The 27,076-nt window shown below is 48.1% G+C and overlaps 1 protein-coding gene across 2 annotated transcripts in view; it reads left to right on the top strand.

The window, feature by feature from the left end:
• The window catches only part of LOC138745453 (SH2 domain-containing adapter protein F-like), a 273,790-nt gene that overhangs the window by 122,130 nt on the left and 124,584 nt on the right, over positions 1-27,076 (top strand). The window lies entirely within an intron of this gene.

Raw genomic sequence — 27,076 nt, 5'->3', positions numbered from 1 at the left:
TCTCTCTCCCTCTCTCTTCTCCTCTCTCCCTCTCTCTTCTCTCTCTCCCTCTCTCTTCTCCTCTCTCCCTCTCTATTCTCCTCTCTCCCTCTCTCTTCTCCTCTCTCCCTCTCTCTTCTCCTCTCTCCTCTCTCTCTCCTCTCCTCCTCTCTCCCTCTCTCCCTCTCTCTTCTCCTCTCTCCCTCTCTCTTCTCTCTCTCTCCTCTCTCTTCTCCTCTCTCTCCCTCTCTCTTCTCTCTCTCTCCCTCTCTCTTCTCCTCTCTCTCCCTCTTCTCTTCTCCTCTCTCTCTCTCCCTCTCTCTTCTCCTCTCTCTCTCTCCCTCTCTCTTCTCCTCTCTCTCTCTCCCTCTCTCTTCTCCTCTCTCTCTCTCCCTCTCTCTTCTCCTCTCTCTCTCTCCCTCTCTCTTCTCTCTCTCCTCTCCTCTCTCTTCCTCTCTCTAATTCACCCATTGAGTATCCTGCTAGATATATGCAGATTTTATTCTGATAGCAGCTGCTTCTCTTGAATGCAGTTTGCATATAAATTACTTATTTAAAATACAATTATAGCCAGTCAGATGGTGTAACTGGAAGGGGTTGGGCAAGTAATTACAGTGTCTTTTCCTCCGGCAATTTCTCAGCCTACAGCGAGGTTGACCGACAGGTTGAGGTGACCTTGAATTTGTTGACCTGTGACTTCTCTGAACTGCCCGTCTGACTGACAGGTGGCACCAAATATAACCGAGAATTAGAGCTTCAAACTGCAGGCCGTTTTCTGAGCAGTGAGAAGATCCACGTGTCCGGTTCTGTAGATGTTTTTATTTTCTCTGCTGCCTCCTTCCCTGGAGCTGCCGACCCTCCGCTGGGTTGTGTTAAACTAGGGTCAGGTCAGACAGGGCTCACTGTACTCAATTCTGTGATTTTGTTGGAGCATTGACCACCGCCAGTGGGCTGATCTCGCCTCAAACCGTGCATCTTGGCGCCTCACAGTTTGGCGGGCAGCAACCTCCTTTGAAGAAGACCGCAGAGCCCACCTCACTGACAAAAGGCAAAGGAGGAAAAACCCAACACCCAACCCCAACCAACCAATTTTCCCCTGCAGCCGCTGCAACCGTGTCTGCCTGTCCCGCATCGGACTTGTCAGCCACAAACGAGCCTGCAGCTGACGTGACTTTTACCCCCTCCATGAATCTTCGTCCGCGAAGCCAAGCCAAAGATTCAGTGATTCCATAAAGAGTGGCAATTTAAATAAAAGCTCGTCTCCGTAACGGTGACCCACCCAACTCCTGCGCTGACATCCATGTCCGTGGCCTCGTGCTCCGCCAAAACTGGGCCACCCATAAAATGGAGGAGCAACACCTAATAATCCAGTTGGGCCCTCTCCATCCAGATGCATTAACATCGACTTCTCCAGTCTCTGCTCTCCCGCTCCCTATCCTCCCTGTTCTCTGTCTCTTGTCCTCCAGCTCTTCCCCCCCCCCCCCACCCTTCCCTCTCCATTCAGAGACATCCCCCCTCTCCGTCGCTTTCCAGCTTTGTCCTCTTGTGCCCTCCCTCCCATAACCACCTGTAACCCTGTACTCTCCCCCCCCGCCCCCCACCATTTTATTCAGACGCCTTCCTGAATTTTGCTGATACCTTCAAGGAATCAGGGCCTGAAACGTTGCTTATCGAATCGTTACTGTTGCTATATAAAGTACGCTGTTGACCTGCTGAGTTTCTCCAGCCTTGTGCTTTTATTTCAAAAATAGTACCTGCAGACCTCCATGTTTTACTCCAACCTCCACCAGTAAAGCTGGGCGCTGTGAAACCGGCTGCGTTCTCCAACATTTTTGTGTAAACATGAAACTGCTGGATGATTACGAAGAGCCATCTGGTTCACTTCCTTCCCCACTGAGCAGCGCCTTCAGTGCCCTTGTTTATCTGCTTGTTCTGAGTCCATGTGATTACCATGCAATGCAAACAGAGACTGGCAGCTCGGTTTCCAGTGAAACCCCACTTCAGTGGGCATTGATTTACATTTAACAACTCACTGCGACTCCCTTAATGAAATTCCCATAATGAGAGCGGACAATTTATTACTGGCGTTGATCGAGGATAAATATTGCTGGGGCTCGGCTGTCAGTCCTTAAACGATTCCAGGAATTCTGTACATCCAATAATTGAAAAGGCGTGCTTTTAATAGTCCATCTGAAATTCAACACACCCTCAGTGCGTCCCTCCAACACTGGCACGCTCCCAGGGGCATCCGTGGCTGAGGGGTGACCTCACAGATTTATAAAATCTTGAGGGAGCATCGATAAGGTGATGGTGCAAGACTGTTTACGAGTGATGGGGAATCTGTATCGAAAGGGCACGGATTTATGGCGATGGGGAATGGTTTAATAGAGGTGCTGGAATCTGAAACAAAAACAGTTTGCAGGAGGAAGTAAGGAGCAAAACACAAGACCTTGCAGACACCGTGATTGAGGTAAAACACAATGTTGGAGAAACTCAGCAGGTCAAACAGTCTCCTTTGTAGAGCAAAGATAAAGATGCAGAACCAATGTTCAGCTTGAGCCCTTCAACAAGGTTTGAGCAAAATGTGGGCAGGTGCCTGAACAAAATGGTGGGGGGGGGTGGGAAGATAGGGGAGGAGGACAGTCCCACAGGCAGGAGGTGGTTCGGGGAGGGACGGCGCACCAGCAAGCAGGAGGAGGAGAGTGCTCTGTGAATGGAGGAGGGAAGAAGGATGGGGAAGAGAGGGAGAACGGGAGTGGGCTAGCAGAAATGGGAGAAGTCGACGGTAATGCCATCCGGCTGGAGAGGGCAAGACGGAAAATCAGGTGTTGTCCCTCCAATTTATGGTGCTCTTAGTGGATAGTACGAGGCTATGGGCAGACATGTGATCACGGGAGTGGGGCGCAGATTGAAATGGCCAGCCACTAGGAGATCCTGTCACTGGTGCTCAGCGAAGCTACCTCCAGTCCGCGTCATATTCTTTCCTCTGGCTCTCCACCCCCTTCCCTCTCTGTTCACAGAGCTCCCCCTCACCCCCGTTTGCAGGTGTACCCTCCCTCCCTTATAACCTCCGCCAGTGGGAGTGTGCCCCATCTTTCACCCCCTCTCACCATTTTGTTTGTGTGCCTACTGATGTTTTTCCAGACCTTGATGAATGGCTCAAGCCCAAAACAATGGTTATGTATCTTTACCTTTGCTACATGAAGTGCGCTATTTTCATCTGCCGATTTCATCCAGCATTGTGTTTTTACTGCTGGAGAAGTCAGCGGGGTCGAGCAACATCAGTGGGAAAAAAAGACTGGCTAAGATTTCGAGCCATAATCCTTTACGAAGACTGGAGTTATCGTCTCGATAAAGGATCCCGGCTCAAACAGCATACTTTCTTTGTCTCTTACTCGATCCACTAACTTCCTCCAGCAGATTGTGTAAAGGGACCTGAGGGACCCCAGAACGCAGCCACCGGCGGTTACCACATGCTCCCACTCAAATGTCACATGGGCCCAAATGCAAGTCCAAAAGAGGGGCTGAGCCCTGCCCCTCCCCCAGTGTGACTCCTCCCTCAGTTCCGTCCCTTTTTTTTATTTGGCTTTTTGGTAGTAAATCAATACCACCCCATTATAATTCATCAACTACTACATTAGTTTACATCTCAGCTATTCACACAAAACATCACTTACAACTTGAAACATGATTACCTCTGTTAAACCCTTCAGGAGCCAACCATTCCCGGAGACCCTCCACACTGCCCGTGAGCAATGAGTGCTTCTTCTCCAGGGCTACACAGAGACACGTGTCCTCAGAAGAGGGGCGGGCAGTCACCCCGAGCTCAACTCTTGACTGCCCCCTACCTGGACCTATAGACGGCCATCCTGGCCAGGCCCAGAACCAGACCGACAACTGACCCTTCTCCGTACCAGGGGCCCAAAGATCAGGAGCGTGGGGCTGAAATGCGACCAGAGCTTGAGGAGTAGCCCCTTCAAGCACGTGAGCAGGGGCTGCACCCTCGCACCCTTCATATCCCCATGAAACACGGTCTCAGCCAAGCCGCTGAAATGACAGACGGCTGGTGAGTCCGTGAGTTGGCTCAACTCGTGAGCCGACTCACCGCCTTCACCTTCACACATGACGATTTCCCTTCCATTTCACACTCACTGTAATGGACGGGGCCATCGCTCCCCACCATTGCCTTTGTACATTTTCCAACCGTGATAGTTGGAGACAAGAATCATGACCGCATCCTCATCTCCAAAAGAATTCCTGGCCACAGGGATCATTGAATTTGCTGGCCCAGCTCGACTCCTGTAGGACCCAGGTCTTTCAGAAGACGGGTCTGACATATTTATGATAAACAAACGGCACTGCACTGTAGCCTCCATCGGTCATTGTCGACCATGGGTACTGTGCATCTAAGCGAAGCTGGAGTGGCCTCGCCAGGTCAGAGTTGATAATGGAGATCTGTCCATTGCCCATGCAGTAGGACTCCCCCCACCTCCCACCAAATACAATGACAGGTCCAAAGGAACGACAAGAGTCGATACAGTTTGGTGCCAGCAACACCACAGTGCTTGTTCTGGGTACAGCACTCAGCCACCTTTGGGACTCCGAGTCTGGATTTTTCCTCGGAGTTTACTCCCAAAGTCTTTCCTACGAGCGGGTGTAGCCACAAGGCAGCGGAGGTTGGAAATCGGAATATCCCTCTCCTAGATGAGTCACCATTGGTGGCTAAACAGCCCCATCTGCTCGGAGCATCTGGTTTGCCCCTTCTGACAGTGAGAACAGCTCTGCCGGGCATAAGAACTAGGCCACACGTGAAGGCCCGGAGTTGGGCGGTTGTCAGAGGCTGTTTGAGTCGCACGCCATGAAGAGCATTTGTGCAGCAGTGGGGACTCGTCCTCAGGACCACCTTACTTCCACTCACATCCCACTTTAAGTATTCCCTATGCCATAGGTGCTCTGTGATTAGTATGAGATTGCTTAATGTAAGTGAGTGGAAAGAAGAAGTTTGAAAACATCCTTCATTGACTCGTTATGTGCAGGGTTTCACAACTCCAAAGGAAATGGGCCAATGACAATTTTTCTCAAGTAACAATTGGGTCTAGATCAGTGGTTCTCAACCTTCCCTTCCCACTCACATTCCACCTTAAATAATCCTTTACTGATTACAGAGCACCGATGGCAAAGGGATTACTTAAGGTGGTATGTGAGTGGAAAGAAAAAAATTTGAAAACTACTGGTTGAGAGCTAAACAAACAAACTAGTCCACTGTACAAACAGTACTCCACAGCAGTTGCGTGTTGTTGGCAGCTGTGCTAACTCAGACCTCCACAGAGCACACCATCCCATATTCCCCACGTTGAGTGTTTGCGACCCGAGTCCTTTATCTGGACAATGAGGTAGCCGAGTGATGAAGAGAGGAACAGAAACCGCGAACTGGATCCCTGGTAATCCACCAAAGCCTCCCAAACTCCTCGAAGCTGAGATCGAGGTTCCCAGGCCATTGAAAAGTTATCAAAAACCAACGGCTGAGCTAATCAGCGATGAACCACCAGTTCATCACCAATGTTAAACTTTCAACGAGCAAATTAGGCAAACGACAGTGGTTCCACGGTGGAGTCAATCCACCGTGGAAAACTGCCAGCTTGATGGCTTCAACTGCATAGTTGGAGACAGCAGAGCTTTACTCACAGGCCGCAGACGACTTCTGAACAGGACGTCTGCCTGAGTCCGCCCTCACCACACACACAAACCATCTTTCGATTCAAATCCCATTTTAGCTATTTAAATCATTTATCTTTCTCCATCTTCCCAGCGAGACTCCTGCACCACCACTCCCACAGCGCGACCATCCCTCGGTACTGCCCCTCCAGCTGTGTGACACCCCCTCAGTACTGCCCCTCTCACAGTGCCGGACAGGGGTTGAAGGGTCAGAGCACACATATTCAGGAGGTGAGGGGTCAAATCAATTGTCTATATCTATCGACACAAAACCAATTCTACTAAGTGTTGTTGGGTTTGGGTTGAATGAAGAGATTAATTAGCAGGTCAGCAACAACGCATTCTGACAGAGAATGCGCAATATGGCGAATCCTGGAGCGAACTTCCAGTGCCGCTCTTACTAACTTCAATGAGCCATTCTCCTATGGGGGTTCCAGAGATGGTGCTGTCACAGTTCACTGATAGGGGGCATCTGGACCTGCATCTGGGAGCACCTTCATTGGGAAAGGAAGGTATGATAAATGAGGACCTGCCCTCCAGCACATCACAAGCAGTCGGGAAAGCTCCATAAACCACGGAGGGGCCTGCCAGAGCTAGAGTAACAGCAACGCTGCCAGAGCTGAGGACCCATGGAGAGCAGGGAGAGGAGACGTAGCACTCCTCCGCAGGGTTCTACTGCCTGGTCCAACTATTGGCGGCTTTAAAGAGACTGTCAAAGGAGCTGATGGTGGTTCATTTTAAAATCCTGCGAGCACGGGGTCTGGGCCCAAAGTGGTGGCACCTATGATCGGCAACAGCCTCGAGGGGTTGCAAACTCTGGGGGGAGCGTTGGTATTGGAACCGAGATGCGAGGAGGTTCGGAGTCTCGGGCTACCAATGGTTTGGACTGTGTGGCTGCAGAGGCTGTGGGAGCGCTGGAGGTGAAACCATGGACACTCAGGCACCCTCTTCTCTTTTTCTAACTGAAAAGAGCACTGGGCAATTAATCTGTCTACCTTATGGCAGACTAAAGCAAATTTTGTGTAATAAAGCACTTGCTTATAAAAGAATCTTGAAAAGGCCCAGCATGGAGCGTACGAGGTACCTCCTTCACGGAGTGAGGTCAAGGTACAATAATTAAAGGGGAAATGTTAGATATGAGGGAGAAACTTTGCTGAGCTGGCATGGACTTGATGGGCTGAATGGCCTTGTTCTGTTGTGCGTTAAGTAAGTGGCAGTAACCAGGCTCCTCACCCAGCATCCACACCATCCTGCCATGTGACCCCCGCCCACAGCGAAGCTGATTCTGTCCAACTCATCCGTGTTGGTGTCTCTGCTTCCCATGAACCCACCCCCTCTACCCCTCAACAGGTCAGAGCCCTTCAGGCGTTGTTACAGCCTTTCCTGAAACTTCCCCTCTCTGTCTGCGCCGCAGTGTAAGCGACCACACGAGCATTGATTGAGAAGCACATCTTCAAATGGGAGTGTTCAGCTGTTGTCATCCAATATCGACCTATTTAGCAAGTTTAGAGGGGATTGATTCCCTGTCCAACTGATCAATAGAGATTGGGGCTAATAGTCTGCTTGTCTGATATCTCTGAAGTGCGATTTATTTTTTTCTGAATTCCTTGCGAATTCTTTGCTGTTGAAGGATATTCTTTCAGTTCAGGATTGGAATAAGTGTCCTCAGGATTAGGCCATTGCTGGGAGGACCCACAGCTGGAGCCTCCATGTCGATGCAGTCATAAAGAAGGCTCGATAACAGCTGTACGTTGTGAGGAGTTTGAGGAGGTTCGGTAGGTCACCGAAGACTCTCGAAAGCTTCTACAGCTGTACCGTGGAGAGCATCCTGTCTGGTTGGATCACTGTCTGGTACGGAGGTGCCAATGCTCAGGACAGGAAAAAACTCCAGAGGCTTGTTAACTCGGCCTGCAACATCACAGGCACCAGGCTCCACTCAACAAGAAGCAGTGTCTCAAGAAAGCAGCATCTCTCCTCAAGGACCCCCACCAGCCGGGACGGTTTGCACCTGAACCGGAGAGTCCTTGCGGGAATGTTTACTCAGGCTGCACTGGGGGTGGGGGGGGGGGGGGGGGGGGGGGGGGGGGAGATTGAACTAGATGTGCATTCGAGTGGGAACCAGAGGGCTGGAGCAAATAGTGGAGTGGAGGAGGAAAAAGAATATGTTAAGGCTGCAGGCAAAGACAGGAATCAAAGGGTTGTGCGTGGTGGGAGTAATATTCTGAGGTGCGTCTATCTCAATGCAAGGAGTATTGTAGGAAAGGCAGACGAGCTTAGAGTGTGGATTGGCACATGGAATAATGATATAGTGGCCATGGGTGAAACTTAGTTACGGAAGAGGCAGGATTAGCAGCTTAATGTTCCAGGGTTCCGTTGTTTCAGACGCGATTGAACGGGGGAGGAGTGGCATTGCTTGTCATGGAAGATGTCGCAGCTGTGCTCAGACAGGACAGACCAGAGGGCTCGTCTTCTGAGGCTTTGAAAGACCAAAGGAACTGCTCGCACTAAACCACCCATAGTCACGAAATAATATTTACTTGTATGGATGAAATACTTGGCCTGCATATGTGCTGTTGGCCTGTATGTGTGTTTGGTCTTGTGTCTGCGTGTTTTGCACCGAGGACCAGAGAACGATGTTTCGACGGATTGTACTTGTGCAGTCAGATGACAATAAACGGGACTATATCGGTGGAGCTGAGGAATGGGGAAGGTATGGCCACATAAATGGGGTTGTACTTTAGACCCAATAGTCAGCAAGAATTGGAGGAGCAAATTTGCGGAGATTTTAAGACGTGGAACTCTCTTTCTTCAGGAGCCTTTCTGTCATCTAACGGGGAACCTCAGTTTAACCACATGGGGTGAAAATTGCATCTTCACCTGTGTAGCACACCTTCAGGGTCTCGGTCTAGATTTGTATTAAGAACACACAGAAATACTTACCTGGCCGGGGAGAGAGCATGATCAGGAAGGCGGTTCTCCCAGGATGAGGCTAGCCCATTGAACTTCGGGAGCCACCATAATTAGAAAGAACACACAGTAAACGCTGGAGGAACTCGGCTGGTCTCGCAGCGTCCACAGGAGGCAAAGATATGTCACCGACGTTTTAGGTCTGAGCCCTTCTTCAAGGTATAAGCAAAGAACAGGAAGGCGTCAGAATAAAGACTGATGACTGGCCGGGGAAGGAGTCCAGACCAACAAAAGGTGCTAATTGGATGTAAGAGGAGAGGTGAGAAGTGAAAGGAAACAGAGGGAAATGGGAAGAGAGAGAGAGAGATGGGGTTAGAGAAGGGAAAAAGAAGGGGAATATGGAGGTCAATGTTAATTCCATCCAGTTGGAGGGTGCCCAGGTGGAGGATAAGGAGCTGTTTCTCCAATTTGTGGGTGGTCTCAGTCTGGCTGTGCACGAGACCATGGATTTGCATGCCCATGATTCTGGAGCTTTTGGCTTGCTGCTTCTGGAGTGTTCATGCTACCTACTGAAATGCAGATGAGAACAAGGTTTTCAATCTCCACTGCAGATCTGTGGAATCCTGGATCACTGCCAAGCATTCAGAGATTACCTGAAATTAATTCCGTTTATTGCCTGTAATGACTTATTTTCAAAAGACTGCTTTTGCATGACTAATGCCCCAGGATGGAATCATTTGCTGATCTGCAAGTGTTTTGTGCTTTATTGTTCTGCAAAAAATTGCTACAAGTATAAAAATCATGTCTTTACATGACGCTGATTAGAAAGTATGCTTCTCGATATTGCTGAGTTTAATTCCCTCCTGATTGTAAAGCCCAAGAGAGGAGGTATCTGTGGTGCAGGAAGAGCCAAACTGTGATTGGACTAAATCGAGAAGCAATGAACCATAGAACACTACAGTGCCGAAACAGGTCCTTCGGCCCATCTGGTCTGTCCCGAACTATGCCTAGTCCTATTGACCTACACCCAGTCTATAGATCTCCCATCCATAATTTTCTTAAATGTCAAAATTGAGCCCACATTATTCAGTTTGCAGCTCATTCCACACTCTCGTGACTTTCTGCGTGAAGTTCCCTCCACCTTTCACCCCTAACCCATCACCTCTCGTTCTTGTCTCGTCTACTCTCAGTTGCAGAAGCTGACTGTACTTCATAGGGCAGCACGGTTAGTGTAGCAGTTAGCACAACGCCATTACAGCGCCAGTGATCAGGGCGGAGGGTTCGAATCCTGCGCTGTCTGTAAGGAGTTTGTACGTTCCCTCCATGTCTGCATGGGTTTTCCCTGGGAGTTCCAGTTTCCGCTCACCTTTCAAAAATGTCGGTCATTTTAGTGTAATTGGGTGGCACTGGCTCATGGGCCGAAATGGCCTGTAACTGTGTTGCATGTCTAAATTAAAAATTTTAAAATAGTGTAATAACATCAGAAGAAGCCGGAGTAGAGCATTTATCCCTTTAGGACTGCCACACCTTTGGTTCGTACAGCATACAGTTCCCATATCCCTCAGCCTTTTGATCTCCGCCTTGTATCGGCAGGAACTGAGCCTCACAGATCAGGCAGGCAGAGAATCCAAAGATTGTCCATCTGGTAGAATTTTTCCCAACAGAACTTTTGTTGTGAGGCTGTGACACTTTTACCTCTATTCTGCCAAGACCCAGAAAAATGCTAGTCTTTTCACTGAGGTCACCTCTCATAAACTCAAATGGTCAACTTTGTTCTTGTTTATCAGCTACAGAGCCCTCCATAATGTTAGGGACAAAAACACTTTTTTTCCCTTTATTTGTCCCTATGTTCCATAGTTTTAAATTTGTAATTGAACAATTCACGTGCAATTAAAGTGCACATTCCAGATTTTATTCAAGGTTATTTATATACATTTTGGTTTAACCATAAAGGAATTACAGCACTTTTTATACATAGTTCCCTCATTTCAGGCACCATAATGCTGAGGACATTTGGCTTGAAAGATGTTTGTGAGGACTCGGGTATGTTTAATTGCTTCATTGGTGCAAGTATAAGAGAGTTCAGCTTGCCTCTCGGCTTTTGATCACCTTTGGAGACTGGTGGCTATTTTTCAACATGAGGACCAGAGTTGTGCCGATGAAAGATAAACCTGAGAATTATCCAAATCAACTGTTTGGAAGAAAGAGTGTACTGGTGAGCTCAGTAATCATAAAGGGTCTGGTATTCCAACGAAGACACTCCACTGCCGAGGACAGAAGATTTCTCATCATATTGACTGACAGATCAGAAACAGTCTTCAGGAGGCAGGTGTGGATGTGTCAATCATTACCACCAGCAGACCACTTAATGAAGAGGCTACACTCTAAGATGCAAATCATGGCAAAGCTGGTATACTTTGGATCTTAGGCAGTTCCTTGACACCTCCACCGTTTGGTCTGATGCAGATCAATCTTGGTCTCTCTGTCCAGAATTTTTTTCAGAATTCTGCAGGCTCTTTTAAATACTTATAGGCAAAGAGTAATCTGGCCATCCTTTCTGTGGCTAATTAGTGGTTTGCCTCTTGCAGTGTGGCCTCTACATTTCTGTTCTTGAAGCCTCCTGCAGACAGAGGTCGTTGACATATACACACCTGTCTCTAGAAAAGTGCTTCTGATCTGTTGGACATATGTTTGAAGATTTTTCTTCATTTGGTGTATTGAAGAAGTCTTTGGCATATTGGTATTTATAAATCAAGGAACTGAGTATAGGAGTTGAGATTTTGTGGTAAAGTTGTATCAGACATTGATGAGGCCTAATCTGGAGTATTGAGTACAATTTTGATCACCTAAAAATAAACCAAAAAAGGTGACTCAACCGTGGATAACAAGGGAAATTGGAGACAGCATTAGGTCCAAAGAGAGAGCATATCAATTGGCCAAAAAAGTACCGCAACCGAAGACTGGGAGCTGTTCAAGATGCACCAAAGGAGGACAAAGGGATTCATCAAGAGAGCAAAAATAAATGACGAAAGTAAGCTTGCGGCAAATATAAAAACCGACTGCAAAAGCTTTTATAAATATGTCAAGAGGAAAAGATTGGTGAAATCCAGAGTAGGTCCTTTGCAGTCGGAATCAGGGGAATATATAATGGGGAATAAGGAAATGGCAGACCAATTAAGTTCTTACTTTAGTTCTGTTTTCACAAGAGAGGATACAAATAACCTCCCAAGGATGTTGGGAAACATAGAGACTAATGCAAGGGAGGAACTGAAAGAAATCAGTATCTCTAAGGACATGGTCTTGGGGAAATTGATGGGATTGAAGGCAGATAAATCCCAAGGGCCTGATAATCTACATCCTAGGGTACTCAAAGAAGTGGCCATTCAGATAGCAGATGCTTTAAGAATTATTTTCCAGAACTCGATAGACTCAGGATCAGTACCCATGGATTGGAGGGTAGCTAATGTTACTCCACTATTTAAAAAGGGGGGGTAGAGAAAAAGCGGGGAATTATCGGCCGGTGAGCCTCACATCAGTAGTGGGCAAAATGATGGAATCCATTATTAAGGATGTAATAGCGGAGCATATGACTAGCAGAGAAGGGATCGGACGGAGTCAACATGGATTTACAAAAGGTAAATCGTGCTTGACAAATCTATTGGAATTCTTTGAGATGGTGACAGGTAAAATAGATGGGGGAGAGCCAGTGGATGTGGTGTACCTGGATTTCCAAAAGGCCTTCGATAAGGTCCCGCATAAACGACTGGCTTCCAAAATCAAGGCTCATGGGATTGGGGGCAAAGTATTGATGTGGATTGAGAACTGGCTGGCAGGTAGAAGACAGAGAGTTGGGATAAATGGCTCGTTTTCTGAGTGGCAGGCGGTGACCAGTGGGGTACCACAGGGATCTGTACTGGGACCCCAGCTGTTCACAATTTACATTAATGATCTGGATGAGGGGATTGGATGTAATATCTCCAAATTTGCAGATGACACTAAGCTAGGAGGGGTTGTGTGCACGGAAGAGGGGGTCAGGAAGCTCCAGTGTGATTTGGATAAATTGAGGGACTGGGCAGATCCATGGCAAATGCACTACAATGTGGATAAATGTGAGGTTATCCACTTGGGTAATACAAACCGGAGGGCAGATTACTCTTTGAATGGCAATCGATTAAGAGATGGGGAAGTGGAGAGAGACCTAGGGGTACTTGTACATCAGTCTCTGAAGGCGAGCATGCAGGTACAGCAGGTGGTTAAAAAGGCAAATGGTATGTTGGCCTTCATATCAAGAGGGTTTGAGTCTAGGAACAAGGATACCTTACTGCAGCTATACAGGGCCTTGGTGAGACCTCACCTGGAGTATTGTGTGCAGTTTTGGTCACCTTATCTAAGGAAGGATGTTCTTGCAATGGAGGGAGTGCAGAGGCGATTCACCAGGCTGATACCTGGAATGGCAGGAATGACTTAGGAGGAAAGATTGCGCAAATTGGGATTGTACTCGCTGGAGTTTAGAAAATTGAGAGGGGATCTCATAGAGACATATAAAATTCTGGCAGGACTGGACAGAACGGATGCAGATGGGATGTTTCCAAGGATGGGAAAATCCAGAACCCGGGGCCATGGTTTGAGGATAATAGGCAAACCATTTAGGACCGAGATGAGGAGGAATTTCTTGACCAAGAGGGTGGTGAATCTGTGGAATTCATTGCCACAGAGGGCAGTAGAGGCAGGTTCATTAAATCTATTTAAGAGGGAATTAGATCTATTTCTTCAGTATAAGGGTATTAAAGGTTACGGAGAGAAGGCGGGGACGGGGTACTGAACTTTAAGATCAGCCATGATCTCGTTGAATGGCGGAGCAGGTTCGAAGGGTCGAATGACCTACTCCTATCTTCTATGTTTCTAACAAGAAGAAAGATATCAAGATTGAAAGAATGGAAAGAAGATTTACTAGGCTGTTGCGTGGACCTCAGGAACTGAGTTACAGGGAAAGGTTAAAACAGATCAAAATGCTGCAGGATCTCAGCCGGTCTTTTCAGGGTCCATAGGAGACAAAGATATATTGCTGACATTTCAGTCCTGAGCCCTTCGTCAAGGAATATTGACAAATAAATCCCTTGGAATTCCAGATGATCAACAGGAAAGTGTTGGTCTAGGACCATGGAGCATAGAACAGAACAGCACAAATCAGGCCCTTCGGCCCATGATGTCGTGCTGATCGATATAAGCCCGCTCCACATAATCCTTCAGCCATAACCCTCTATTTGTTGCACATTCTCTGCCTGAGTCTTTTTTAATGTCCCTGTTGTTCCAGCCTCCACCATCACTTCCAGCGATGCATTCCGCACACCACCTCTCTTCGAGTAGTCCTCTGGTATTTGCTGTTGTCGCCCTGTGAAAACGTGTTGACCGTCCGCCCTTTCACTGCCTCTCAAATGCGGTCTACTGAGTGCCACCCCCCCCCCACCCCACAATTTTATTTCATTTCTCTCTCCACTTTTTTATCTTTCTCTCTCTGCCCGTATCTCTTTCTCCATTCTTGTTTGCTCCACTCCTACTCCTTCCTTCTCTCCTTCCTCCATCCCTATCCCCTGTTATTCTCTCCGTCACTCACCCTCTCTCCATCCGATGATTGTCTCTTTCTCCCTTCCTCTATTTGCCCATCCTCACCACCTTTGGCTTCATTTTCTTCTTTTCTTCAAACCATCTCTACCTCTATTTGTTACTCTTTCCCTCACACACACACTTTCTATCACTCTCTCACTCTCTCTCTCTCTCGCGCTTTCACTCACTCTCTTTCTCCATCCCCATCTCTCCCTTCCTGTTGCAGCTGTGCTCACCCTGTCTCTTCCCCCCCCCCCCCCACCACTCACTGCCCATCCCCCCCCTCTCTCTCTCTCTCCCTTCCTTCGTCTGCCTCATTGCTCTACAGTTTGCTCATTCTCCTGGGGTGTGACCTGCGAGAGGTGAGGAGGAGCAGGGGGTGAATCATTGCCAGGGCCTCTCAGGCTGAACCCCAAATGAATCACTTCATCGAGTGCACGGTGATGATTAATGACCTTATTAATGCAAATATCTTATTCCATCAGCTTATATATTTGCTCTTAGAAATGATAAATATTGCAGAGCCTCAGCATATTTTTGTTTAGAATGATCAAATCATGGAATTGTGTTGAATTCAGATAAATTCAAGGCCCCTTCTCTTTCTGCTGGTTCCCCAACCTTTCCCTCCTCGTGAACTGGCCCGAAGGTTATCCCAAACTCCAGTGCCCTCCAGAGAAGGAATTGCTGCATGCCTCCATTTGAAATGGCCAACCCTCCTCATTCAAGAATCGAGATTGTCATGTAATAAACAGGTGTAATATTATGCAAAATCTGCTTTCGTCTGCTGGAAGGCAGACCGATTCACCATCAGCAGAAATTGCCAGGTGCCTCTTACAGTCAGAGAAAGAGAAACAAAAGAGAGGCAGCAGGCTTGGCGTAGCAGTCAGTGCAACGCCTTTACAGCGCCAGGGTTTGAATCCCGCGCTCTCTGGACGTTCTCCCCGTTTCTGTGTCCCCAGGGGGGTTCTGGTTTCCTCCCACCATTCAAAATGTATCGGGGGGGGGGGGGTGTAAGTTAATTGGTTGTAAATTAGAGTCAAAGTCCATGGATTCGCCTCCAGTGCTCCTGCCCAGCCACACACACACTCCACTCCAAACCATCAGCGACCCAAGCTCCAGATATGAACTGCTAATAAGCTCAGGAAGCCTCTCGTAGCTCAGTTTCCCTTTAGCCAGTCTTGAGCCAGCCCTCAAAGCCTGGTGAGGCGTGTCCTTTGACACCAGTAGCCCACGACCCGCGTGGGTTCCTCGCCTTGTCACCAACAGCCCCGCCGCCTGTGAGTTCTTCAGCCGCAGAGCCCGCAGCTGTGGTCACTGTCCCGTGGGTCGTCTCCTCTGCTCCTCCTTCTCAAAAGGGGGGGGGGGGTGATCTCCCCATTTTCTGCGCAACTCCTCTACTTCTCCAGAGTCTCCAACCCCACAAGGCGACTGCCGAACACAGACTCCTCCATTTTGGGTCCAGACCCCTCAGTCACAGGATTTTAAAATAAATCATCTTCAGCCCCTTTAACAGGCCATTAAAGCTCGTTCGGAGCCATCGGCAGTCGCTCTGGGTGGGAGGACCCTGTGGAGGAGTGCAGTATCTCCTGTCTTTGCTCTCCGCAGGTCCGCACCAGAGGCAGCGATGCCCTGCTGCAGATTCAGCAGCGCCGCCATCTTTTTCTTCTCCCAGTAGCAACATGTCAACACCTCCCCCGTCTTGCACCGGCTCAGGACCCCCTCATCACTGTGTTCAGGAGGGGTTATAATGCAACTGTTGGTGAGACCGCATTTTCAAGATTCAATTTATTGTCGTCTCATAAAACCGTGTCATTTTCCACAAAATTGCCTTTTATCTGCCACAAGGCTGGCAGATTTGCCGTCGGCAGAAATTGTCTGAGCGCCTCTTACTGTCAGAAGAGAAGCAAAAGAGAGCCCCCGAGTCACGGAGCGTCCGTGGATTTGCCTCCAGCGCTCCCGCAGCCTCCCAGAGTTCAGTCCGAACCGTCAGCAGCCCGAGCTCCAAATCTGAACCTCCGACGTGGTTAGGAACCCTTCAGCCCTCAGCACTCCTCGCATCTCGGTTCTGATACCTGGTTCCCTTCCAGTCGGTTTCAAGCCAGGTGCTTGGAGCCTTGGCACCGTTTTGCTCACCCGACTTTCAAAAAGGCATCCTTAAGCAGAAAAGATTCTTTAAGAATGTTGCCAGGACTGGGAATTACAAGGAGACGTTATTATAGGCCATAACTTTTCTCCTCAGCATGTGGACACCTGAGAAAGGGCCATAGAGGTTTCTAAAATCAAAACCAGTAAATAATCTTCTTGTTTCTAGGGTGGGGAAGTCTAAAGCTGGAGAGGGAAAAAGGACCAGAGGGGGCACCTTCTTGACATAGAGTGTGAAAGATTAAGTTTTACGAATAAGCTTAATAAAGGGCTAATGGATTAGGTAAGGATACAGTAACTGCTTGGGGAATAGTGGGAAAATAATTGCCTTATCATCTGTGCCGTAGTGAGAAAATAGTTAACTTCACAAGTATGTCAATAAACCTTGGGTTCAAGACACTCTGACTTTCCCAGACATTTGTAGACATTGCAGGGTAGCATGTAATGGTAAACACAAAATGCAGGGGTGTGAAACTTGTAAGGGTCTTGTGCAGACCCTTGCCCAAATTGTGTATAAATGTATAATGAACACTCTGATGCTTTGAGTGTAGAGAAAGAGCCATTGAACTCTTTCTTGAATCTCCTCACTCCCGTTAACATTACAAAGGGCTGTAACGTTTACTGGGTTACCATATAACCACTTACAGCACAGAACAGGCCAGTTCGGCCCTACTAGTCCATGCCGTAACAAATCCCCACCCTCCTAGTCCCACTGACCAGCACCCGGTCCATACCCCTCCAGTCCTCTCCTCTCCATGTAACGATCCAGTCTTTCCTTAAATGTAACCAATGATCCCGCCTCGACCACGTCTGCCGGAAGCTCATTCCACATCCCCACCACCCTCTGCGTAAAGAAATTTCCCCTCATGTTCCCCTTATAATTTTCCCCCTTCAATCTTAAACCATGCCCTCTAGTTTGAATCTCCCCCACTCTTAATTGAAAAAGCCTATCCACATTTACTCTGTCTGTCCCTTTGAAAATCTTAAACACCTCGATCAAGTCCCCTCTCAATCTTCTACACTCCAGAGAAAAAAGCCCCAGTCTGCACAACCTTTCCCTGTAACTCAAACCTTGAAATCCTGTCAACATTCTTGTGAACCTTCTCTGCACTCTCTCTATTTTGTTCTGCTGTTCTGCTGTTTCTTTTCTTACAGCGCAGGCTGGATTTTAACAAGTGGACAGGGGTAATGTGGTATGAGCTTCCAGTGGAAGTGGATATTTGTCATGGTCAAAGGACACGTAGGGCAGTGGCTCTCAACCTTTGTTTTTCTGCTGACATACAGGGGGCGGTGCTAATTTTTTAGGTGCCCAAGCTCACCAAAAATGGCGGCAAGGAGGTGCCGGAGCTGCCCCTTGAGGTGCCTGGATCTGCCCCCTGAGGTGCCAGAGCTGTCCCTGAGGTGCCGGAGCAGTGCTCTTGGCAGCACTGCACCCCATGCACACTTAACACCTTAAGTAGTCCTTGACTACCCACAGAGAACCTATGCCATAAATGGTTAGTCAGGGATTACTTAAAGTGGTATGTGAGTGGGAAAAAAAAAGGTTGAGAAAAGGTTGAGGGCCAAACACAGGCAGGTGGGACAGGCTTTGTTAGCATGGAGATGGGCCAAGTGGCCTATTTCCAAGCTGAAGAACTTGATTGTTCTGTGACTCTCTGTTTCAATTAGATTGTCGTCATTCTTCTAAACTCCCAAAGAATTTACATCTAACTTCCTCAGAGAGAAGACAAGTTGGGGAATAAGGAAGAAAGGCAAGATGCAACCAACTTGCACTTCAAGCAGGATGGTTCTTCATTGCTTGTGGGCAGCAGGTAGTCAGACTTCAGAGACGAGGATGGAGAAGGCCCAGCACAGGGCTGAGAAAGGGCAGCGCAACCTGCCGGGAGAGGCCTCGCACTGATCGCTCAGCTGCAAACCAAACCTCAGCTCTCTCAAAAAAGAGCAGTGAGCATGTCTCTCGTGGCCTGGGGCCAGAGTGTGTCCTGCAGGAAACCTCACAGTGTAAATTTGAATTGTTCGTTGTCCCCTGTACTGAGATACAGTAAGAAATGTGGTTTTGCGTGCTGTCCAGACAAGTCAACCTACCATACATGCCGGTGTACAGGACCACTCATGTACGGAACAACCCCCCCCCCCCCCCCCAATTTTCCACCTAATATGTAGGTTTTGAGCTCTATAAGACAAGCGCCCATCTGGCACTTAACAATGACCCCTGACCAGGGGAGTGAGGTTGTTACAATAATTTTAATACAAAATTACCCTGTAAAGATTTTAATTTTATCGGCATATTTTAAAATAAACCAACGTTGGCTCCTGTAACAGGCTGTTTCAAGCCTGTACAGAGTCGACGGCAATTGGACTGAGCAGATGGACCCCACGGGAGAGCGCTGAGACTTCACTGGACATGTGCAGTTTGCCCCGGTAAACTAGCAATGCCCCTCAATGTGCGCACAATCTTTCTGCGGTCACCACTCATGTGGAGGTGAGTCGGGCTGTCAGAGCGGAGAAGATGCGCCAAGGGCAGGACCGGGATACTTGAGGTGGAGTTGATGGGACAGGGATAGGACATGGAGGGGGAGAGGGAAGATGGCAGCTGTATTGAGACTTCACCATCAAGATTCGGATTTTAGACCTGATGTATAAGATGTCGCCTGATATTGAGGTGACATTTTTAAGTTTCAGATTGGCCTATACATCGACATATATGGTGTGCAGAATAAAACAAACAGTGAAAGAATCAATAAAAAAGGTTTGAAGTTCAGAATGTATACATGACTGTGATGTGGGGAACAAGTTCGCATAGTCCAAGAAGTGACCCAGTTTAACCACACAGATCTTTATTTACATGTGACTGAAGTTGCAACAGGGATCGCACTCACACACCTGCAGACAAAGAAACTACACATAATTCATGCACATCGGGCATTGGCTAATCACTGCTAATCACAACTCCCCGAGGGTTAAACAAACAGTACCTACCACCCACTTCACTACAAAATCTAATCACACAGATACCAAGAATAAGGCCCAATAGACCTTTGTAGGTCTGCACCACAATAACCCTCCACGCACCTTACCATAGACTCTCCAGCGTCGTCCACGGCTCGCAACCTGAAGTAGAGCTGGGGTTCGTTCTCAGGTAAAAGGGAGAGAGGATCTCCACGTGGTGGGTTTTATACTGCAGCCAGCTGGAGGGGCTGGCTCAGGTATGCCCATAATAAACAAGGTGGTTAAGAGAGCCAATCGTCACCTGTGGGCAGGTTATCCTTGTTTGACGTGGGGAACTGACTTTCGACCTGCCCGGACAGATGACCCTCCAGGAGAAAGCACATGGATTGTCCTTTGTTCGGAGCAGTTTCCTGTCCGACCTGTTGGACAATCCTCTGGATAACTATAGCATCACGTACAATTCTGCGGGCCAGGCAGAATTTAGATCAGTGGTGCAAAATAAGCTGTTCTGAAAAGAGAGAAATGTAAACAAGTGCAAACGAAACAGGAAATAAATATTCAGTAATAAATAATGTGGAAAGTAAGAGTTTTTAAATGAGGCTCTGATGGTGGAGGGGAAGCAGCTGTTCCTGAACCTGGTGGTGCGAGTCGTGTGGAACCTGTACCTCTTTCTTGGTGGCAGCAGTGAGAACAGAGCGTGTGCCGGGTGGTGTGGGTCCTTGATGATTGCTGCTGCTCTCCGACGGTGGAGGGGATTATGACAACAAATTGATATCAATAATATTGGTGAGTTTATTGTCGCACACATTGTACAATGTACATATGCACCAAAATTCTTACTTGCTGCAGCCGGACATGAACTTTGTATAACAAACAATGGCAATAGGATACATAATTAGACTGAAAAGAGAGAATAAATATTCAGTTATCCTGGGGGGAGAATTCCTTTGTGTGAGAGGATAAATTTCTGATCTTCTCTAACTATGTCCAGTTCAATCCCAAAAGTGAATACAAAAAAAAATCTGCAAACACTGGAAATAAAAACTGAATGTGTGCAGGCATTGATCGTTTGGGTGGCCAGTGGCTTTTCCCAGGCCTGAGATGACAAGATGCTTGGGATTAAATGCAAGAGGTACGTTTCTCACACAGAGAGTGGAGGGGGCATGGAATGCGCTGCCAGCAATGGTGGTGGAGGCAGGTACAAGCCGATCTTTTAAGAGACAATTAGATAGATCCATGGAACTGAGAAAACTGGAGGATTGTGTAGTAGAGAAATTCTAGGCAGTTGGAGTAGGTCGGCATAACCCTGTGGGCTGAAGGGCCTGTACTGTCCTGAAACACTCAGTGAGCCAGGTGGCATCCACTTCACCTCTGGGACTCTGGAACTGGGAAAAAGAGAAAAACAAGTTGGTTGTCAGAAGCAGTGAAGGTGGGGAAGGCAAGAGTAGAACAGAGGGAATCTCTCCCATCGCCTCAGAACAAATGGGTTAAGAAAATTCCCCATCCCATTCCCTTGTGGGCATGTCTGTCCATGGTATCGTGCACTGCCAACCTAGGACCACCCGCAAATGGGAGGAATTACGCCTCATCTTCCATCTGGGCACCCTCCAACCGGATAGCATTAACGTCGATTTCTCCAGTTTCCATTAAACCCTTCTGCTTCCCCACTGCCTTTACCCCAGCTGTCTCTCCCCCGCTGCCATTTCCCTCTGTCTCCTTTCACATTGCCAAAACCAATTCTCACCTCTCCTCTCATATCCAATTAACATCTTCTGTTGGTCGGGATTCCTCACCTCAGTCTGTATTCTGACACCTTCAAGGGCTCAGGCCTGGAACCTTGATAATATATCGTTACCTCCCATGGACGCTGCGAGACTGGCCGAGTTCAACCAACATTTCTGTGTTTTTGCTGCATTTTCCCGTCAGTTTGGTGAACAGCGCCAAGCCTTGCTCCATGGCACTGCTGGGGGATGGGTGGGAGGGGGGAGCAACAGGCAGTAGTTGGGAGATTTCCGCTTTGGGGGAGGAGGGGGTGATCATTGCACCTACTGTGAGCCCGGTGTTGTCTTCAGTCTCAGGAATGGAGCCACGTGAGCTGCTGTGGCCCTGTCCGTGATATCCCCACTACTTTACAGGATCATAGCCACAGATGCATCTCCTAACTGCTTCAGCTTGAAGCTTCATGAAAAATGGATGCACAGCCTGAGGAAAGCTTGTAGCTCGCCTGTCTCCTGAGCTCTGCAAGAGCTCCACACTCAGATCTTAATTAAATCCAGGAACTTCATCTCCTATTAGGATATTTCCTCTAATAAACTCACTCTGAAGTGACTATTCCCTAACCGCACATGTCCCTCAATGCACAGGTCCGTCCATTTCCCAAAGGCCAATATCTGGTCACCCCACAATGGCTGTGAGTTTGTGTAGTGCCTGGCTCTTTCCCTGATTTTAAATGTCTTCTCCTTCCTCACAGTTTTTTACCTTCCCCACTCCTCCTCTGGCCACAACAAACTCCCCCTCACTGTGATCACCTTGATTAACCACAGCGCACAAACCCAAGGGCCTCGTAGAGTCTGCATTGACTCCTTGTGGGAACAATCCAGCAGTCCTGCACCAGGCTCTTCCCCACTCTGCAACACCCCCCTCCACATCCCACACCTACCTACTCACACCCCCTGCCCCACACTCCGCACCCACAAACCCCTCCACATCCCACATCCGCCTACTCACACCTCCCAGACCCCACATCCCCCATCCTCACACTCACTTCCATACCACCCATTCCTCCCACCAACACTCCCCTCCACACCTCCCAAACCCAGACCACCCACCCCTCAACCGCCCCACATTCCCCCACACACCCCCAAACCCCACCACATCCTCACATTCCCCACACCCACCCCAACACCACCCACTTCGCCCACACACGTGCCCAAGACTATCTGAGACTCTCATATGCATGAGACAAAATTTATTTATGTATTTGATGAATACTTGTCCCGTATGTGTATTGTTTGTCTGTATGTGTGCCATGTCTGGTCGTGTGTCTACGTGTTTTGCACCAAGGATTGGAGAATGCTGTTTTGCGTGTTGTACTTGTGGAATCAGATGACAATAAACTTGACTTGATACCCCACCCTCACACCTCCCACACCCTTCACATCCACATCCCTCCCTGCACCCATTCCCCTCGACAACCCTAACTCCTCCCACACCCCAACACCCCACATTTATCTGTGCACCGGGAGTATTTTTGTCTCTGCCTTTCTCCGTCGGTGTGTGAGTAAATCTGTTGGTAAATCTAAATGTATGTGGAGGTGTGTTTCTGCATCCACAAACCTGTCTGTGGAAAGCAGATTCCTCTATTTTAACTGCCTTTTGAAAGCCAGATTATTCTTTGCTTTAATATAAAATCAGATTTAATCCTACAGCAAAAAGCTTTCCGATGTAAAATACAGTCAATTAGAGGTTAATAACTAGATCCAAGGCAAGTCCCACATTACTCATCCCGAAGGCTCTCTGTGAAGCGTGTCTGAATCAAGTCACCTCAAGTAAACAAGTCGCCAAAACAAAAGGTGTCGTGAATGGAACAATGGAGAATGAGGCAAAGTGCAGGTCAGCGCTGAGGAGCCGAGAGCCCTGCCCGCGGGGATCGGGAGATCTCAAAATATCCTCAGGCAGCACATCTGTCAACTGCAGGGACTCTGAGAGCTGAAGACATTACTGCAGATTACTTTGAACAATGGCGACATGTTGTGGAACATGTTACCTGTATTTTTTATGTGGGTGAAGGGAAGAACATAGCAAGATCTCATTTCCTCAGGTTTCTCGCCTTGTGAGAGCCTGGGTGCAGATTGATGTTCATACCAGTGCAGGACTTCTGACCACTCTGCAGACTGGAGGGTGGTGTCCGCTCCCCCACAGGCAGGAGGGTGGTTCCTCTCCACAGACATCAACTTGTGGGCACAAGAGATTGTGGGAGATTGGCCTTGAAAGAAAATTTGAGTTGGCAGGACACAGACCCTTGCACATCAACCTTGGAATGTCCCACAGTCCCAGCTCCCTCGGTTCATTCCACCTCCGTGCCCCGTGAACTGATGGGGAAACCCATCTGCCTCCAGCCATGGTCTCCTCCCTGTCAGTCAGCCCTCAGGCACAGCTAGTTCCCTCTTTCCATCCACCACCGGTTCTACCCACTCTTGGGAGGTAGCATGGTGGTTAACTCAAGTCAAGTCAAGTTATTGCTCAACTACAACCTGACGAAACAGCGTTCCAGTCCTTGGTGTACAATATGCGGACAAACAACCAAACATAACATGCATACAGACTGACAATACAGGAAAAGTATTCGTATATACAAATAAATAAATATTGTTTCATGAATACGAGAGTCTCAGATGGTCAGTGTGAACAGTTCCTTTGGCCGTTCAGCATCTCACTGCCCGTGGGAAGAAGCTGTTCCTCAGCCTGGTGGTGCTGGCTCGGATCCTCCTGGATCTCTTCCCCAATGGGAGCAGTTGAAAGATGCTGTGTGCAGGGTGGAAGGGGTTTTTAATGATTTTGCACATCCTCTTCAGGTGACGATCTTGGTAGATCATGGTCCTGTGGATTGACCTCCACTCTCAGATCTTAATCCATTTCCCAGCAGCCCACTGTGATGCAGCCGGCCAGATGCTGTCAATAAATGGCAGCCGGTCGCCTTGCCCACTACAGTCTTCTCAGGAAGTGCAGTGGCTGTTGCACTTTCCTGACAAGTGAGGAGATGTTGAGTGTCCATGATAGGTCACTAGTTAAGTGAACTCCCAAGGAATTTCACTCCCACAGTGACCTTGCCCAACCAGAGGGTCATTAACACTGAACAACACAGTTTTCCAGAAGTTCCTGAAAAATATTGAGGATTGTGATGAGACAACTTCAAGCTGAACACAAAGGTAATTTCAGATTTGCTGTTTCACGTGGGAAGTTGGAGAAACATCACATGAACTTGTATTGAATTTAGCCTGTTTAATCCCATCGTGATGCTGACATGTTGCGTTAGTCTCGGTATCTGATGCCCCTCGTGTCAGTGTCCAACGATAGTCGGCCAGCGTTGATGGATTCCAGTTGCCCTGATGTCGCTTTCCCAGGGTCTCAATGTCCTGGTGAAACCTTTCACCGTGTTTGTCACCGAAATCAGCGGGGAAGGAGTCCAAGTGCGAGAGCAGAAAATGAATTTTCAATGACACGTTGCACTTCACGGTTTTGGACGCTCGAAGTAGACTTAAAATAGGACAGGAAATCGCAAAGATAGGTGATAGGAAAATGTTAAGGTGATTTGTGATCACCTGGCCCAAATCCTTAAAATACACCCAAAAATGTTCAGGCAGCGAAATCTTCGTTGTCCAGTGTTATGACCCCAGATGGTGGAAAACTAACTGCCACTGCTCAGATTCCATCTGAGAAAGAGAACTGAGCTTTGGTTCCAAAGACAATGTAGAACTCCCCTAGATCTTTAACCACCCATTCCCGCCGTATCAGGCACTGCCGATTTGGGCAGAGTCGGCCATTTGGCCCATTGAACCTGCTCCACCACCAATGTAACCATGGCTGATCTGATGATGGGCTCATCTCCACTTATCTTCCCCTTCCCCGCATCCCTCAATTCCCCGACTATGTAAAATTCTATCCACCCTTGTCTTAAATATATTTACTGAGGTCGCCTCCACTGCTTCATTGGGCATTCCATAAATTCTCCACCCTCTGGGAAAAGCAGTTCCTTCTCATCTCCGACCTACTCCCTGCTCTTAAACTCAACCCCTCTATCAATGAAGGCCAGCATTCCATTTGCCGTCCTGACAGCTGTAGCACCTGCAAACTACCACGTCCGATTTAGGGAGTGCAATCGGGGAAGTTCATCACCCCCCCCCCCCCCCCCCCACCCCCACCCAGCCCTCACAGTTCCACTGAATTTCTGGATCAGTTCAGATCAAGATAGATGTATTGTTTTCTGCAGTGTGTTGCGTATATTAAATGCTATAACTCTTAATATAGATTTGGATTTGTCAATTGGCTCTCAGGCTTCACCAGAAGAGCAGAAAGATGCATAATTAAAAAGCAGGAAAGTAAATCTTTGTCGAGTTTGAGGACGGCATGTTATTTATGACTTCTTCTTGCTTCCCGCAAGCCCTTTGACAATTAGTCCCTCTCATTGCTCGCCAACAGTCCTCTATTTCTTGTCCTTTTTAAATATTTATCTAATTCTCCTCGAAAACTGTTCTTTAATCTGTTTCTACCACCCATGCTGTGGATATTAAATTGTAATAACCCTGTGTATTCTTTTTTAACCATCATTCACCTTTCCCTGGAGAGATCTGCTTTTTAACATCACAGGTTGTGTGGCTTATATGGAGAGGGCAGCTCCATGTGGCCCGCCGGGTATGGAGACCGGAAAGGAAGGCCCATTCGAGATCTAGGGTCAGCCAAGCGTTTGGAGAGCAAAGTGGGTGGAGCTGCTGCCTCACTGCTCCAGAGAGCCGGGTTCAAACCCAACCTCTGGCGCTCTCTGGGTGGAGTTTGCACATTCTACCCGTGGCGGTGTGGTCTTCCCTGCCTGCTCCGGTTCCCTCCCGCATCCCAGAGAGGTTTGTTGGCCGCTGTCAATTGTGTGGGTGAGGGATGTGACGTGGGGAGAGTTGAGGGGGATGTGGGGAGAATAAGGATATGATATTGTGAGGATAAGGACACTGCTAGGATCTGGCATAGGCCGATCGGCCAAATGGCTGTCTTCTGCACCAAAATAATCAAGTATCCACATATAGAAATTGTCCCTGGGTGGGAGGAACAATGAGCACCTGTGAGCCAAGTGCCTCTGCAGAGAGACATACAACATGGAAATAGGCCCTTCGGCCCCTCCAGCCCATGCTAGCCGATATCCACCCACTTACACAAACCCCATCCCATTTTATTCTTCCCACCGTCCCCTCAATTACCCCTCCGCCAGATTCTGCCACTCAACTATGTGCCAATTCACCCACAAAACCCACAGAGTGACAGGGAGAGCTGAACATGCACCCAGTCCAGTCCACGCCTCTCCCATCCAATGAAACCAGTCCAAATTTTTCTTCAATGTTAAAATTGAGCCTGCGTTCACCACTGAAGTGGCAGCTCGTTCCACACTCCCACCACTCTCTGCGTGAAGAGGTTCCCCCAAACTTTTCCCCTTAATCCACTTCTCTGTCCAATGCCCCTCATAATTTTAAATACCTCCATCAAATCTCCCCTCATTCTTCTATGCTCCAGGGAATGAAGTCCTAACCCGTTTATCCTTTCCCTGTAACTCAGTTCCTGAAGTCCCAGCATCATCCTAGTCAATCTTCTCTGCATTTTTCAATCTTATTGATATCTTTCCTGTAGTTGGTGACCAAAGTTGCGCACAATCCTCCAAATATGGCCTCACCAATATCTTGTACAACTTTACCATCACATCGCAACTCCTGTACTCAATACTTTGATTTATGAAGGCCAAGATGCCAAAAGCTCTCTTTACAACCCTGTCTACCTAGGGAATTATGTATCTGTATTCCCAGATCCCTCCATTCTTCCGCGGTCCTCAGTGCCCTACCAGACACCATCAGAGATTGTGATTTCCAGACCACTGCCCTCATCACATACCCCAGTTGTCATTCAAGCCAGAGGTTGGACAGGCAGGTGGGTGGTTTTTTTTGCACTGTCTGATCCAAGAGTAATTTGTGCTCCTAACAACCAATCAGTTACAGCAATGAAGGAAAGTGAACAGGGATACACT

Source organism: Narcine bancroftii, chromosome 11 (genome assembly GCF_036971445.1).
Source record: "Narcine bancroftii isolate sNarBan1 chromosome 11, sNarBan1.hap1, whole genome shotgun sequence".
NCBI lineage: Eukaryota > Metazoa > Chordata > Chondrichthyes > Torpediniformes > Narcinidae > Narcine > Narcine bancroftii.
This window is presented reverse-complemented; position numbering and strand designations above follow the sequence as displayed.